This window comes from Hemicordylus capensis, chromosome 3 (genome assembly GCF_027244095.1).
Source record: "Hemicordylus capensis ecotype Gifberg chromosome 3, rHemCap1.1.pri, whole genome shotgun sequence".
Classification (NCBI taxonomy): domain Eukaryota; kingdom Metazoa; phylum Chordata; class Lepidosauria; order Squamata; family Cordylidae; genus Hemicordylus; species Hemicordylus capensis.
The window spans coordinates 290417425-290435558 of NC_069659.1; the positions used below are offsets into that span (position 1 = coordinate 290417425).

General features: G+C 41.6%; 1 long non-coding RNA gene across 2 annotated transcripts in view; it reads right to left on the bottom strand.

Annotated features, from left to right (window-relative positions):
- Positions 1-99: 99 nt before the first annotated feature.
- LOC128350380 (uncharacterized) overlaps positions 100-18134 on the bottom strand; it is a 43531-nt gene continuing 25496 nt past the window's right edge. For both annotated transcript variants that reach the window (XR_008319300.1, XR_008319299.1), the window contains exons 2-3: positions 2460-6427; positions 100-221 (exon numbers count right to left, since the gene is read on the bottom strand). This is a non-coding gene — a long non-coding RNA (uncharacterized LOC128350380). The remainder of the gene's footprint in view (positions 222-2459; positions 6428-18134) is intronic.

The window sequence follows — 18134 nt, forward strand, 5'->3', positions numbered from 1 at the left end:
AGTGTGATGTTTTGTATCCTCCTAAATGCAAATCAAAAGGCCATGGATAGTAGCTATGTAACCTCTCTTCTCCCTCAGCAACGGCCACTTGATCCTCAAAGGTTATCAATGTTTTTCCCTTGCTCATGTGAGCTTTTCAATTGTGCAAGTCACAATAGTGGCAGTGAATCTGCCAAACCATGGCTTCAGCTCCGATACAGTTGCTTGTCTTCAAATGGAACCTGCGGTCAAAAAGAACAGATCATCAAAACAAGCAAAGCAAAAAAGGAAACGAAAAGGCAGAGAATGAAAAACACGCAAGCAAATAGCTTACAATCTGGACCACATATCAAGCACAGAGGTTTGGATACATTGCACTGGTGTCTTGCATGCTTGTACTCACAGTCAACACTCACTCACATGCCATTAGCAAAACAATTGGTGAATAGTGCACAAATATCCTCAGCCTTAGGCAGGTGTCTGAAAGCAAATTAATTCCCTTATAAAATCCAACATGGGTGTTCTTGTGCCATATTCACATGGAAGTCCTTTTCTAGAGGTAGATTGGGTGTGCACCAATCCCCACATTTAAATGGAGATTGTCCACTCAGGCTATGATGTTCCATACAAATACCCTTTGGTTCCAGGGAGGGCATTTACTTAATGAGGCACAAATGTTAAAACATTCAAAATGCTCATTGTTTGACAATATATGTTTTGTCCTCAATGTTGACTACAACACAGTAAAAGTCAGATGCACTTATTTATGTTACTTTATTTTATATAAGTCTCATATAGGGCTTGACCTAAGCATCCAACTCAGTGCTTCAGTTCCATTGATTGGAATGGGATTTAGACGCAGCTAACCTTCGCTGGATTGCACCCACTAGCTATGAGCTTGACAACTGCTGCTTTCTTTAACTTAAGAGGCAACATTGCATTGCCCTGGTTTACTTGATGGGTAAAGTCTGTCTTGCCTTTTTATTTGGAGCCAAGTCAAAGCATTTGGAAGACTAGAAATCTTGACTCATTCTCAGCTTCAGGTTCAGATTTTAACAGCCTTTGATGTCTGCCATACTCCTTGCTTGAATATCATACAGCTTTTGTTTGCAGACCATCCAATGACAAGTTGCTCTCCAAAGCATGTGCTTTCTTTCTTGCTTTCTTTTCTTTACATTTCTTTACACTTTTATATTTCTGTGGGTTGGTCCAAAAGAGAGAAACAAAACAAAAGCCTTCTTTGCTTAATTATTACCTACCCCTAGGATGTGAATTGGCTAGGTTGTAGGCAAAGTCCAGATAAGCTGGCAGCCAGCTTGATTTTCAAGCTCACTGCATATCCTACCAAAAATTGAAAGCGCGGAGGTTGATACCACTTGTTCCAGCACAGTGAAGCTTCCCGTGGTTTGTAACAGAAATCTCCATCCCTAGCCTTTGCACACTGTTGCCGGGACTTTGGAATTAAAAATGTGATGTTTCTTTTCTCACATATATATGGAAGGAGGTAGCAGTGTCGCTTGTGCAGCAGCCTGCCTGATTTCCTCATGCATGGCTTGCCATTTCTAGGTGTTCTACTCCACCAGTCAGTCCGTGAAAATGACATTGAATTGCATGAAAAAGAAACTTCAGAAGAGGCAGCCTCACATAGACTGATTGAAAGCCCTTCCCATTTCTTTCATGCTCATCTGATCATGCCAAATACCCAAGTTCCTTGGACTACCCAAGCATGGAAAGTTACCCAGGTCTTTAAGTACTTGACCAGATCCAAGTGCTGATGCCGTCCCATGTCAGTACTTCTTCCATGAAGACCTTCCTGTTCTCTGAGTGTGCACAGCTGGTCATAAATTTGCTCTTGAGGTTGAGGCAAGGAAAACTCTCATCCTAACATAATTGTTTTGGCATTATTTGGGGTTGGGGGAGCACTGCATGTTAAAAATGCTAGATTTTGCAATTTGCTAATTCCCCAAACACCTGTATATTTCTGTAACAACAACAACAGGTTTTTTAAATGCTATTTAACATTCTCTTTACCCACAAAACATATGTGAAATACAGTATAAGGAGCAGCTGTTCTTTATGCAGACCATGTCACTTTACCCAAAGGCTTTCCTCTGTGCATTCATAGTTACGGATCTATAATATAAAAATGGTTGCAGCAACTAATCCATATTCATAGTCTGAAGACTACTAGAGAGCCTGCTGTGTTATACTTTGAACAATTGGTACCAGGTTCTAAGGGCTAAAATCTGCTTCCATGTATTGAGCTGTGTGGTCACAGATAAAAGCTAGATTTTTATTCTTCATGTCCAAATTTAATTCCCACAATAACTTGAATAAACCTTAATGGGTCTGCCTATAAAAACCTCAGATCTCTGAGAACATCAATGATAGGCGCTCTCTAATATTTTCCTTGTGTAATATTGTTATAACAATAAGCTAAAGAAATAAAACTACTGAATATGGTTATCAGCTTCACTTACATCTGCAAAAGGAAGGTGAGTGGGTGTGTGATCTTTTGTGCTCAGAACACTATCCTTGTAGCTGCAGGGGAAAGCGTGTCATTTTCAGGTCCCAACACTGGCAAATATTCTGCTTCCTGCATTTTCTTATGTTCAGATCAAAAACATTAATCTGGAACTGACACAATGAGATTGCAAAATTCTCTGAAACGCCAACACCTAGATTGTACGAAACAATTGCAGTATACAGCTAAAAGGCAGAGGATCTATGATTAAGTGTAGGAAACAAAATCAACAGGCACCAGACCTCACCTAAATTAATCAAAGCACTGAGAAAAAACAGTGTGGCAGAGTCTTTTCTCTGACACCATGTTTCCTTCCTTTAGTGGCTTTTTAGGAGAACATTTTAACATAGTGACTGACATACTGCACAATGCTATGCATTATCATTATTATTATTTTTATTTATCACATTTATATACCGCCCCATATAAAATATCTTGGCAGTTTACAAATTATTAAAACACAAAACCCTAAATCATATAAACAATTTAAAATAACCATCAATAAAACTTTAAACCATTATAAACGAAAAACCATGCATGCGGTGGGACTTAACATTGGTGCTGTTGTGCAAGTGCAACTATGCATATCTTGCATATCTGCGTAAATATTATGTTTCCACCATGTGCATAATGTTGTGCATTATGTCAGCCAGTGTGAATATACAGTAGTTTATTATGATGCTTAAGGACTGCTGCTTGGTGTGGTACCAGCTGTTTCGCGATCAGATATAATACCGCAGCAAAACTAAAAGATATGCATGATTTTCAGTTTTATATACAAGAACTGCTTAAACTGCAGTGGGCAGATGATGTGCCACCCTTTCATCTTCCATGTCATTTGCAGAATTTCCCTTATGTTGACAGTCTGTGATTATGGTGCTGGAGGGGTCTTTGAAATGTCTATTGCAGCTCTTAAATTCCACTTGCTTGCTCAGCCATGCAAGTGACTGCAGTAGGAACTTAAACTTCCGGCTGTACACACAGCTCTCCCCCAGCACTCATCGTTTTCTAGGCTTCTTTAGGCAAAGGGGGATTTTGTACTGCCAGCCAGCCACCAGGTCACACTGAAGGCAGTTGAGAAATTGCTTTGCACGGAAGCCTTCTGTAGCTAGGGCTTACTGAGGTCAATGAAGTGGCTTGGAGGAAATGAAGGAGGAGATAGATCAGATCCCAGCTAGCAACACATTTTTCATATAACAGAGTATCAGATGTGTTGTCAGTCTGCCATGGTTGCAGAACTGTTCCAGAAAGCCTATAATTAGTCATGCTTTAGGGGAGTAGCAATGCTGCTTGAGGTTGAGGGCAGCTTTCTCCAGCAATGGTGGTGCTACACGGGTAAGGCAAGTGCAGGGGGGGAGGGATTCTCGCAACCAAAATACTAACTAGCACGAAGGGTTTGTGCTCCCATTGCTGTCCTTGCGCTACAGTTGACATGATACTTGCACTGGTTCTTATAGGAGGTTAGCCGCCAACGATTAGCCATACTAGCTTAAACAAAACCTTCGGGTTCAAAGGCAGTGGCTGGCATACTGTGCAGCATTTCACACACGTTTTAACTCTGCATGTACACCATTCCACAAATGCAGGGAACTGTGCAAATGAAGTTGCACAGTGGTAGGCCTTTATTTAATATGGCCTACCATCACACAGTTGTGTTGGTGCAATTCCTGGCATTTGCACAACTGTATACAATTGCATTAAAATGTGTGCAGAATGCTGTGCACTATGTCAGCCTGTATTCTTCTGAATGCTGGTTGCTGGAGGACAGACAGTGAGAGCGGACTGTTACCTTCAGGCTCTGCTGGTAGGCATCCTGAAGTCATCTGTCCATTTACTGTTGGAAACAGAATGCTAGACTAGATGGATCTTTGGTTTGACACAGCAAGGTTCTTCCATTTTCTTCTTACCCTGCTGACTGAAGTGCAGCTAGCATGGAGATTGGCACAGCCCTTGTGAGGGCTGTGCAGAGCAATCAGATGGAAACAGCAGCAAAATTACAACCTAGATGTGCTCTACCAATGAGGTCTCGGTTCAAAGAACACGGGCTTCATGCCTTCTTTCAGAATGTCTTTCACCAGATATGTTTAAAAATTCAGTCGTGTGTGGACAGAGAAGTCTGATCCCATATCAAGCTTACTTTGGCTATACAGAGGATGCAAGGTCTGAAGCCATGGAGAATCGCATACCTTGATTTCCATCCTCTTTGAAAGAGTACCTTAAAGCGTAGAGGATGTACTGGCTTTAAAATTATGCACATCTATATAGGTAGGCATATCTATCAAGGTAGGGAGGTAGGTAGATTAGATAGATAGATAGATAGATAGATAGATAGATAGATAGATAGATAGATAGATTTGTGTGACCAAGGAACTGAACAGGACAGAGCAGATGGAGGGGCTTAGCGATGCAGACAGGGAGATGGTCTGATTCTCCAGATGGTTCCTCTTCCATGACAGTGGCTTGGACAGAGGGCTTTGAAGCTTTCGGTTCCAGCCACTGCATCTGTCACTGAGCCAACTGGCCCTTTCTCGCTCCACCTTTCCTCAGGTCAGTTCACCTCCATAACAAGCAAAGCTTGTTGAAGGGAACTCATGCAACTTTAGATCACCATGCAGTTTAAAAGAAGGATGACTTTTGCTCCTTCCTTGCACCAAAAGGGAGTACCAGCACCAGAGCACAAGCAGACTCGTGGCAATTCCAGCCAACTGCTAATAGCAGAACATGGGGAAGAAAGACCAGTGCCACAGCAGGATCCTTTGCAGCCCCAGCTAGGCAGGGCACCTCCTTCATTCTCCCAGCATTCCTGCCCACACACTCCTGCTCTGGGCTAAGGAAGACAGTTTGCCCCACAAAATCTTTCCCACAAAATCTTTCAGCAAGCTCTTGGTCTGCCTCCTGGGGTGGAGGGAGCGGGTTAGGCCACACAGATACACACCCATGGACTGTTTGTTCCCACCTTGTCTATCTTGGTAGACATAGGCCTAGTCATGTAACAAGGTATTAAGGCTGTCTTGAAACTGCTTACAATGACTCCTCTTGGACCCAAGGTTGAGTATGTATTCCAGGATTAGAGCTTTGCCACAAAATTTAATGGCTGTGTAGAAGACTTACTAATTCAGATTCTCAGTCACCAGTCAAGCCAATGTTATCTTCAGTATCCAGTAATTACTGGAAAAGATGTTGTGCCCTTTAGCTTTTGTTCAGTAGGCCAGACCAGAGCAAGTGAAATGCTGAGGCGCTATATTGCCACCACATTGCGGGGCAACTTCTTTGGCCTATATATTTTCTCTCTGCTTAGAGTCAGACACATTTTCACCATGTAGTTCTTAATGCAAGTTTGGTTGCATAGAGCTTTTTGCAATGTTGTTTGGCTGACACAGCCGTAGGCTAGCCTGCCCAATTGCAGCACAGGCAAAGGACAGCAAAACATCCACAATGGCACATAAGCTTCACTTGGCAGGAACTTTTCTCTAGGCAATTTGACATATATGTTCATGTAGTGTTTACACTGATTATCCCTGGAGATATCACAAACAAGGATGTTAAGGATTCCTCCTTAGGAATCAGGTGACTTGCCACCCCTGATTCCCGCGATGCAACTCCTCACAGATTTTCTCCAGCACACACAATCTCTTGTCTGCTTGAATGACATACTTGCACATCTGCAGTGTCAACATATGATTGCCTCATGTCACATTATGCCTATGGGAAGTTCTCTGTAGTGCTAAATCATCAAATAGGAAGTGGTTAATGTTCCAAGGCAGATCCACCGTAACTATAATGAGGAAGTCAGTCTTTTTACATGTATTAAATGGTCCATGGTTTCAGGACAGTTCTGATCAGGCTTTGATACATCAGCTTGAGAGGTTAGTGGTTCTGTAATGCCGTAAAATCCATTTGAGCCATGTAACCACCCATAGTTATCTGAAAGGAAACGAAAGAGATGGCAGCACTATAGAAATCTTCATACAGCACGTTCCTTCCACTATTTTCTTCCCACCCACCACCCACCCCCAGATATGCTTCCAATTGCAGCTCTGCTCAGTTATCCATCCTTTCCTTTCATTTTGAATGACAGATTATCACATTCCATTTGCAGGAACAAATACAAGGGTCTTTGTGGTAAAGTCCAAGGCAGGCCCTTAGAGCACAGAGCAATCAAAATTACTGGGTCTTGACAGCATGCAGTCATGGCCAGAGTCACCTAGGCTATGTGAGGAGGGCTGGTTATTATACACAGGTAATGGGCTATTACCATTTCTCTTGACCCTCTTTTGATATTTTGGTTATCAGTAAAAGTTGAAAGGCATTGTATGCAAATGAGCTTCCAGTTCCAGCCACCCTCATCTTGCTCTGCAGTTCCTACATTTCCCTCCCTTTTTCTCAGGTGTCCCTTCTATATGCTGAACTTGAGAGCTGAGCTATGAAAAATAATTATGTTGAAATTATTTTCAGAGGATGATTTGTTTTGTACATATTGGAATATGTTTTTAACTTATTTTTATTGCCTCTTTTGAACTGATTTTAAAGTGCTTTTTAAAACACATGCACTGTGACGTTCCTATAGATGTCAATCACCAGACATGTTCACAAGCCTCCAGGGTTTCTGACCAGGAGTCTTGGAATCCTGAGAAACCATGTTACTTTTGCTTGCTTTGCTCATGTACCTCTTGCTTTTCCACATCTGTGCGAGAAGTATCAGGAAATCCATGGACAATTCCTACATGGGAGCAAGTTCCCTCTTCCTTTCCTTGAGTGATCTGCCAAGGAACCAAGTTCTACTTTCTATCTCTCTAAAAAAAGGCCCCCACTCCCTGGTTTTTCTCCCACAAGATCAAACAGGCTCTTCTTACTGTCAACAGCTGAAAGTATCCCAACAGTTGTTTTCCAGTGGACTGACTCTGTAAGGTCTGCATGTTTGCTGCAGGAACTAAAAGCAATGTTTAAGTTGAACCAAGTAACATTTAAAGCTTTACATATTTATTTATAGCTTCTTCTTTTTCAAGTGTTAATGACAAGGAAGCTTGTTTCCTTTTATTTTCCTCAACAACTACTATGAAAAATGGATAACGCAAAGTAAAGGAACAGTCATCTAATTGTTTTGTCTAGATCAAGACTGAATGTTAGTCAATTTAATAAACCCTAAAAACAGTCTGTAGTCTGCATGGTATCTTTGCTCTGGCTTCTTCAGGCTGTGTTCTTCCATGATTTGGCTTGTTTAAAAGTATGACAAATGACTGTATTACTGGTGGTTAATGTTGCCCAGGATAGGTTGGAGGTAGAACAGAAGAGTGCTACTTTAAAAGTGGGTTTCCCAAACTTGGGTCCCAGATGTAGGACTACAACTCCCATCATCCCCAGTCATTGCAACATCATTTGGGGACCGAGGTCAAGAACCCCTGCTCTAAAATGTTGGGAATGCAAAATCTTACTAAGTTGAAAAAAAAATAGTGTTAGGCAGGATCCTTTGCATCTTAAAAAGCTAACTTGTAGTAATTGGACTTATCAGCCTTCTAGCTTCACCATCAAATGCAGTAATGATTTGCTATATACATTTTTTTAAAAATGGCCTCTTATGAGTACTTTGGAAAGGCTGGCAGGCCACCCTATATGAAGGGATGCTTCAGATACCAGCTGCAGCAGAATTATGTAAAGCAACATGTCTACACTACATACACACCTGTCTTTTAAAAAAAGAGTGTCCCACTAAGGCGATATGCATCGTGGGCAAACTGGCATGGCAGAAGCAAGGAATAAAGCACTGTCCCTGCTGCTTCAGCTGACAAGGTTTAGGAATACCTGTGGAATCAGAGGTTCCTATCTGTTCCTCTAGAATGCAAAGCCTCATTAGTGTGAAAGCACCATCTGGCTTCTGCTAATGGCTAGCAACAGCTCCTTGCACAGGAACAATGGTAAATTAATGGCTGCTGCATGGTACCTGCAGGGAGAAGGGCGCCAGCTTGCTGCCTCATTAAAAGCTCCTGGCTGGGACTAAGTTTGTGCCTCTGGGAAAAGGAAGAGAAATATTACATGCTCTGTGGAGCCTAGCCCACATTTCCATGCACTGTAGATGCTGCTGCACCTCTAGTCTGACATGTGTACCTGTGGAGCAGGTAGGCTTTCCAATAACAATGTGGGGAGGAAAAAAATTTTTTTTAAATGCTGGGAGATCAAAGCACTGGGCTTGCGTGAGTAAAAAAAATCATCCGCATAGAAGATACTAAGGCTGTGTATTGGATCAGAACAATAATTTCTTCCAATGCAATGCAAGCTATATCGGCACATTTTTCTTCAGAAACTATTCTGATGGGGAAATGTCCCCAATATTGACAATAGATTTGATGCAATGCCATTGCCACAACATATCAGCATTGCATCAAACCTATTAGAGATTTGTGGGGAGAGGGGCTTACCTTTAAAGAGGATCCAGCGTTCCACAAAGAAAGCAACTGCTCAGAAGTAAGGATGTGCAAAAAATTCAAATTGATTCCAATTTAAATCAAATTCAAATTGATTCAACTAAAAACTGCTTGCACAGAAAGGGATTCATTCAAATTGATTTGAATTTGCCTGAACTCAAAATCAAATTTGCTTGTATTCAATGTGAATTCAATTCACAGTCACCCGTATTCAAATTGATTTTAACAAATCCCATTCTGTGCAAGCAGTTTTGAGTCGAATCGATTAAGTCAGAAATATGTGCACATCCCTACTCAGAAGGCTGCCACCATGGCAGCAAATCAAATTGCCACCTTTCCATTCACACTACTGCCCTAGGTACACCAAGGCAGAGAGCAACATCATTACATTATGTCCTTTTCCTGGTGCATTACTGGGGGCAGGGGGGAGGATGGCTGCATCCTTTAGATTCAGAGTGTGGCCATTTTCCTCCCAGTTATGCACCAGGAAAAGGATGCAATGCATGTATGTTGTTTCCTGTCCTGGTGCACCCTAGGGCAGCAGAGTGAAAGGAAACGCGATTATTTGAATTGCTATTGCTGTCCTCTGAGCAGCCGTTTCTTCGTGGAATGCCAGTTCTTCTTTAAAGATAAGCCCCTCAACCCCAGTCTGATGCATCAAGAAGATACTGATGCAAAGTGGAGTGCAATGATCAAATACACAATTTGATTGTTACTGGCATTGGGTCAATACTGATCCTGATCTTGATCCCAATAATCCTGATCTTGATCCCAATAATGTGCACAGTGCACAGCCCTAGAAGATACCATAACAGCAGGTGCAGGAGTAAAATATGGTATATGTGAGCACAGCCTGTGGCCTAAATGTAGACAAAGCAAGCCATGCCCCTGTGCTATTGAAATTGATGAGTATGTAAGCTAATTGTTGTGACTAACTCAGTTGCCATTGATTTCAATAGGACTTATTCATGACTTATTCATAGGCCCCCTGGAGTAGGCCTATGTTTCTATAGAAGAGTGTTAGGCCTTAAAACACCCACAAATATTATAACATATTTGTGTGTATAATTGTGTGGTGTGGCTACAACCATGCACCTTGATCACAGGCACATGTGAGAGGCCTATCTGCAAATAGCAGCACAATTATTTGTGGGGTGTTGCCAGACACTTCAACACAGCACAACACAGCAATGATGAACACTGGTGCAGACTTTGCACCAATACTTTGGCTCATGTCACAGCACTTCCTTCCTTCTTTGGATCATGCCACTGGACCCTATCAGAGAAGCATTGCACATCAACCAACCAAGAAAGACCATGAGGTATCATGTGATGCATTGTTCCACACTGAAAACAATAATACAAAGTATAGAGAAGGCAGCAAAGCATACCAAAATAAAATCCCTGGCTTGGATTTAGATTCATCATAATACTGAACACAGGTTCAACTGAATGCAGACCTACCAACTGACCACTTTGGGTGGCATGCTAATGATACTCTCTCCTTATTGCCTTTGAATCACACCCTTCAATTGTATTCACAGTGCTGCCAAGTTGTCATTTATTCACAGAGGTTTTTTAAACAATGAGGTTGCATAGATAAAGACAATAAGCTTTGCAAAGCTGAGGCCCTTATAAGTGCTCAGGCGCTCAGAAAGAGCCTTTCCATGCTAACATCTTGTTCAGAGTTAATGCTCATTTGTTTCCCATTTGTAGCATGTTGTCCACAAGCATTTTGCCTACTTTGTATTTTTGTTTGGGGGGCAAGATCACGTTTTTTAGCAGATTGAAACTGTAACAATTTTTGACAAAGAATAGCACAAATCTTCTCCCTACTCATCCTCAGCCAGTCTTAGTTTACTCATCTTCCAATATTCTACATAATGTTATCTTATTTTAAGGTGGATTTCTTTCATTATTTGAAGGTTCTGCAACAAGGTAGTCAGCAAGCCCAGACAGGATGTCACACTATTGTTACTGAAGCCTCATTTGTGCTAATTTTGCAGAAAGAATGGTTCAGAGGCATTTTGAATTCATGTGCAAAAAGGCCCGAAGAATGGCAAGATACATTTTGCCAATGACCCACTGTAATTCAGTTAATTACCTCTGAGACCTGACTGAATGCATTAATGGAAACACACTGCCTAGTTTTATTTTGTGTGTGGTTGGAGCAGAGGCGGGGAAATCAAGGTTGAAGGAACAGACATCCAACTCTTTTGGAAAAGTTAACAGATACGCACATGTACACCCTGGATGTCATAATGCTGACAAATGATCTGTTTACATCATGCTTTGTCATATTATGGTTTCCAGAATGAGCTCTTGGGATGGAAGAGGATTGCTGCCTTCGGTCAATTGCCTGAGGTCTTCCCACTCCATATATCCAGCACCTCCTCTTAACAGTAAGCAGCTGCTCATTATTTTGCTGCCCCAGGTGACTGTCTGCTCTTCAACTGCGCAAAAGCTGGCCCTGACAGTCCCAGCACCATTTCAGAAAAGGCTATGCTGAGTTGCTGTCAAAACCATATGGTCAGTCTATGTCATCAACACGTCATCTGCATCTAACCTTAGATTTCCTTCTCCATTTCTCTTTCTGCCTGGCTTTGTGTACTTTTACGGTTTTATCTGCCACCACAAAAACACTGCAGCTTGGTTGTGATGTAAGAGAGAGTCACTTAGCCCTGTACAGCTAAGTTCCATGTGTAACAGAGTTCTGCAGACTTGAAATGGCTTAAGAGTCATTTCCTCTTCTAAGAACTGCACTCTGTGAGGAGGCCTATGGATATCTAACAGAAAACTCTTGGTATCCTTTCCAAGTTACCATACCCAGAATTCCTCATTTTTACTTAATTTTAAATCGCCATTCTTCCTCAGAGCAGGATAGCAGCCTGGATCTATTGGGAAGTCACTCTTATTTGGGATGACCAAGACAAGATTGAGGAATTCCTTGCAAGACCAGTAAGTGGGAAACCTAACATGGAAGGGGGGGAAAATCAAATATGAGAGCTGTAAACAACGAGAGAACAATGCAGTAAAGGTAAAGTGTGCCATCAAGTCGGTGTCGACTCCAGGCGACCACAGAGCCCTATGGTTGTCTTTGGTAGAATACAGGAGGGGTTTACCATTGCCATCTCCCGTGCAGTCTGAGATGATGCTTTTCAGCATTTTCCTATATCACTGCTGCCCGATATAGGTGTTTCCCAGACTATGGGAAACATACCAGCAGGGATCTGAACCGGCAATCTCTGGCTTGCTAATCAAGTCATTTCCTCGCTGCGCCATTAGGTGGTACAAGGTAAAATGTGGTACCATGTGTTTATATATTATATAGCGGAGCCTGGCAGCTTAACTAGTTCCTGCAGCATTCAGTGGGACTGCTGCTTGTGAACCAGCCAGCATACTCATCATGCCTCAAGTATTGGATAGAATTCCTAGATTAATGAAGTATTGACTTGGGTGGAAAGCTTTTATTCTCATTTGTTATAAATCTGTTGTAGGCAGCTCACGGCCATTTGAATTCATTTGCTCATGATTGCCGCATGACCCTCTGGGTGGGACATATTCCTGGCAGAGAAAGGGGCTCATGGAGGAAGGGGAAAGAATTAAAATAATTTCCCCATTCCCCTCTGCCCCCACTGGGCTGCAAGCCACACCTCGTGTGCAGCTAGTTGACTGGCTTCTTGAAAGGATGGAGCTCTTGTTCTGCATGTCAGCCGGTGTAAATAGGAGCCCACAGGAGCATCCATTTAATGAGGTGACCAATACCACTAGAGTCAGTCAAGAGCTGGCTCTCTGCTTCAATGCACGTGATAGACCACATACTACGGACCATTCTCTTTTTTTCTGAAGTGACTTGGAAGGTCTGCATCAGTCTTCTAGCCAAGCCTTCTAATGCTCAGTCCTTTTCTTCATCCAAGTTGGTTGGGGAAAGACAGTTGCAAGTAAATAGAGAGAGTAGCCACAATGGGGCCAATAGTGACCTCACTATGTCATCTAGATGGACTGTAAAACGGTTTTGGCACAGCATGAGAGAAGCAGTTGAGTCAACCTCCCAACTGGCTGCTAGCGGGGAAAGCCAAGAATATAGGTGAGTGCTTTCAAAACGTTGAACAAACAGCAGGACTTTCCCTCTCCGCTTTTTTGTGCCGAGCACATTCTTCAGTCTGGCTGTGGTGATGGAAACCAGATGCTTGATTAGCAACAACATGCAATTCACATCAAACAACAGACATACCATTTACACTGTTCTAAATGTTTCCAATTGATATCAGACTCTCATTAAAATATTCCCTACCACACCCTCTTACAGGCCTGATTCAAATACTATTCAAATAATAATTCAAAGGCAAGTTCTTTTTCCTGACGTGCCAGTTTTCTATGAGCAGGGAGGTATTTTGCTACGGATAAATATTTGGTCATGTGTTCTACCTACAGTCTGAAGTGGTACTGCCCAGATATAGGCTGTCTCAACACCTGCTGTTTATGAGAATTCATCCCTAATCATGCCCTAAACTGAACAGCTATTTGCTATAGTTAATGCAGGCTTGATACCTGATACCTCACAAAAATTGTATCCCTTCTGAGCAAAGAGACACCTTTTACAGTGGCAATGCTCTTATATTTAGCAGGTGGAGAGCAACTGGTCCTATCCCTTTAGTGGCTGTTGCTGGTGTCTACTTTATGTTTCATTTTGTATTGTGAGCCCTTTGGGGAAAAGTGACCATCTTATTTATGTATGATTTATTTTGGCTGAAGAATGGTATATAAATATTTGTTGTTGTTGTAGTATATGGAACCCAGTCCCCGACTGTTTTGAAAATATAACCCAAATCAGGAATCCAAACATGGAATGGGGTCTGAAAAACATGTCCCTCATGTCCTCAGAAAGCTCAACTCACATGTTACTTCTTGGGCATATTCATATGTCCATTATGTATTTTTTATTTTAGTGTAAACCACCCTGAGCTACTTTAGGAAGGACGGTATATAAATTAAAATGAATGAATGAATGAATGAATGAATAGATTATGCTATTCACACATGCATACAAAACTGGGCTAAGGGAGCCCAGCCCAGTTTTGCACACGTGTGTGAACCGCCTGGATCGGGCCTGAACCTGGCAGCTCCATGGCGGCAACCCACCTATTTAGCCACCCAGTAAAACAAAGTTAAGGGAGTGAGCGTTCCTTTAACCCCGGCGGTTTTTTTGCTCGTGTGTAAGCAGCAGTGGCTGGCACACTCAGAAAGGGGGATTCCCCATAATGCACTGCACACTCATGCAGTGCATTGTCGGAGCTCGAGGGGGCATGGCGGTGCGTCCCATCCCCCCATGCCTCAGACCTGCTGGGAGAGCCTCTGCTTGTCTAGGCAGGCGATCCTCCCACCCAGGGAAGGAGAGACAATCAACTGCAAGGAAGGTAGGTTTAACCTGCCTTCCCCGTAGCCTGCCCAAGAGCCTTTCTCACTGCTCATGAGAAGAGGCTCAATATATCATTAGTTATTAATGAGCCGTCCACCAAATACGTGGCATTGTTTTCGCAGTCTTATTTGATCCATGGTTGTGCTGAGCAAGTGATGATTGATTCTTGTCAAATAGTTTTATGGACTGACATCTAGTACAGCATAGCATTGGTGATGGCGACCTGCATACCCTATTGAGAACTCATAGTGCAGTGCCGGTGGTGTTGCACTTTTGTGCAAGGACACAAACGAGCATCTGCACTCTGTAAGTGCTAATTTGATTGGAAACACACCACTGACAGTCAAACGAGCATCTGCACTCTGGAAGTGCTAATTTGATTGGAAACACACCACTGACAGTCAAGCAGCAGTACATCCGGAACACAGTCACATTCTAACCAAACTATGCCAGCAAATTTGGAGAACACCACAGTGGCCAACAGATTGGAAGAGATCAGTCTACATACCCATACCAAAGAAAGGAGACTTAACAGATTGCGCAAACCATCACACAATATACTTAATTTCATATGCTAGCAAAATAATGCTCAGGATCATCCAATGCAGATTAGACCCCTACATGGAAAGGGAAATGCTTTGTTCAAGCTGGTTTCAGAAAAGGCCAAAGAACAAGAGACATCATTGCTGATGCACGCTGGATAATTGAGAAAGCCAAATAATACCAAAATGAAGTCAATATGTGCTTTATTGACTACAGAAAAGCCTTCAATTGCGTCGACCTTATTAAGTTGTGGAATGTCCTTAGGAAAACGGGTGCCCCACAACATCTAATTGTTCTCATGAGAAACCTATACACAGGACAGGGAGCCACAGTCCAGTCAGAACATGGTGAAACAAAATGGTTCCAGATCGGCAAAGGAGTAAGACAAGGCTCTGTATACTTTCTCCTTATTTATTCAACTTATATGCTGAACATATACTGAGAGAAGCAGGATTGGAAGATGAGCGTGGTTTTAAAGCTGGAGCTAAAAACATCAATAACTTGTGCTACGCTGATGACACCACTCTAATAGCTGCGAATGCAGATGATCTGCAAACTCTAGTAGTGAAAGTGAAGGAACACAGTGAGAAAATGGGACTATGTCTAAATGTAAAGAAGACTAAACGAATGACAACAGGTACAGCAACCAGCCTCAGAATTGATAATGAAGACATTGAAGTAGTGGATAGCTTCTGCCTTTTAGGATCGACCGTCAACAGTAAAGGAATATGCTGCAATTTACGGCAAATAGCATCCTAAGAGAAAACTGGTATAAAATGTATTTTTGTTGGTATATTACCCCTGTGACCATTAGTAAGATGGACAGTAATTACCCAGGAGATTGCTGGATATGCAAACATCATGAAGGAACATTTTATCACATGTGGTGGACTTGCGGCAAAGCACAACAATTCTGGAAGAAAATTCACTTTAAGATGCAGCAAATTTTAAATATAAATTTCCCTTACCAACCAGAGCTCTTTCTGTTAAATGTGACTAAACCCAGTATACCCACCAAATATACGGAGCTATCTCGATATATGATTACCGCTGCTAGGATGCTTTATGCTGCCAATTGGTGATCACAGATAACCCCAAATCTGGATGAATGGCTATTAAAACTATGGGAATATGCTTCAATGGCTAAGGTTACGGCCTACTTGTGGAATAACTCAGATGAAACATTTGTGTTAACTTGGGAACCTTTTATAAATTTTAATATAGCGCAAGGTCGCGATCCACACAGAAGATTCGGCTATTTTTTTTTAATATTGAGGGTTTGTTTGTGCATTATTCATATTTCTTACTTTTTTGCAATTCTTGTTATGGGGTAATGGCTGACAGAGGGTGGAAATGGAATTGTGGATTGTTATTTGTAATACTCCATACATAATTACTGTAAGTTGGAAGTTCAAGAGATGATAATGTAACCATGTTTCTTTTCTTTTTCTTATTCTCTAAATAATAATAATATTTTTTAAAAAATAAATACGCTGCAGACTCACCCTTGGTAGGGTTGCAATGAAGGCCTTGGAAAGGATATTTAGATGCTGTGATGTGTCTATACCTACAAATATTAGAATAGTTCAGACCATGGTTTTTCCTGTGACACTCTATGGATGCGAAAGCTGGACTTTGAAGAAGCAAGATAGAAAAAGTATTGATACTTTTGAACTTTGGTGCTGGAGAAGACTTTTCAGGATAACTGTCATGTAAAAGAGTTGTCCACGGAATCTAATTGATATTAGTCGGTCACTGACCGCATTGTACCCAAGTACTATCATTTTTATATCCTACCTGACTATGAAAGAAACACCATTCCTTCCTCGTTCCTCGTGAGTAGTAAACGGTATGATTTTCTGACTGAATGTGTCCTATTCCATCCCACATTAATTCACTGATACCCAAGATGCCGATCTGTAGTCAAGTCATTTTATCTTTCACTGTGTTGAGCTTTCCCATATCCATGCTTCTTACATTCCATGTTCCCATTGTAATTCTGTCTTTGCAGCATCGGATTTTCTTTTCCCACAAGGCAACATCAGCCTCCAGACACCCAAAAGGCTTTAATCTAACTGTGTCATAAACACCATTGAGAGATTCTCAGCTCTTCCTCAGTAGCATGTTGAGTGCCATCCTACCAGCTGGGGATGGATAGGGCCAGTTGGTCTCCCCCAACTAAACATAAGAGAATCACCACTTTTAAAAGTGCCTCTTTGCCCAGTTAGCAGGGGAACTGCTATATTTTGTACATATTTTGCTGTGTGTGTGTGTTTATGTAATACACCTGTGAGATTAATAAGTAGCTTTCAAGAAGCATAGAACTGTTTATACTTATTAATAAAAGTATGTGTTCTTTTTTGAGAATATAAATACAAGGAAATGATGAATGTAGGTATTTGGCTTGTTTTGATGTGAAAGTATGGGGATGCTTAATTTTACGTGGTGTAACTATCTACACTTGTGAAGCATTTTTTTCCTTGAGGCAGACTGGAATTTGAAATGCATTGGCAACTAAATACACCTTTTTGTCGAAACAGCTGGGATGATTGCTGATCTTTTCCCTCTCTTTAACGCATCTTCTCCTCACTAGCACAAGCAGCAACACAGGCTTTAGCAAAGTCCTGTGCTTAGTATGCATCTCAGCTACACAGTCTAAGAGATATAGGCAAAGGGTTCCTTAAGCCCCTTCATGATGAGGCTTTTCAGGGTTCTCCTCTCCTGCAACTCAGTCATTAATTCCTGTGCATGAACCAAACCGTAGGCACATGAGAATGTACAGTGGAGGTGTGTGCATAAGGGAGAGCTCTGCCAAGGTCGCTGGTTCTGTTTATGCTGGGGAGCAAACAGTCGACTCCGTGTGTGACAACTTCCTATGTTCCTGTGTTCCTAACCCTCCTTTTTTTTTGCTTTTTAAAATTTTTATTGGTTTTTACAATATCTTAACAATCCCATTACATCTAATTAAGTAAATACAGACTTCCCGCTCATCAATCTGCGCAATTCATTAACTATACAAATCAACTATTGCTATAGTAATTCAAAACATACATCCTACACATTGCAAACTCGATTTTACTCTACCCAACCTGCTATTATTATTATTAAACTTCAAACCCTGCTGAAAGGTCCATATTAGAAAAATAGTTCTTTAAGTATAGTAAGAATGGTTTCCAACATTCTTTAAAAGATTCCAGGTTTTCATCCCTTATCAGTACTGTAAGTTTTGCCATCTCAGCATATTCCAAAA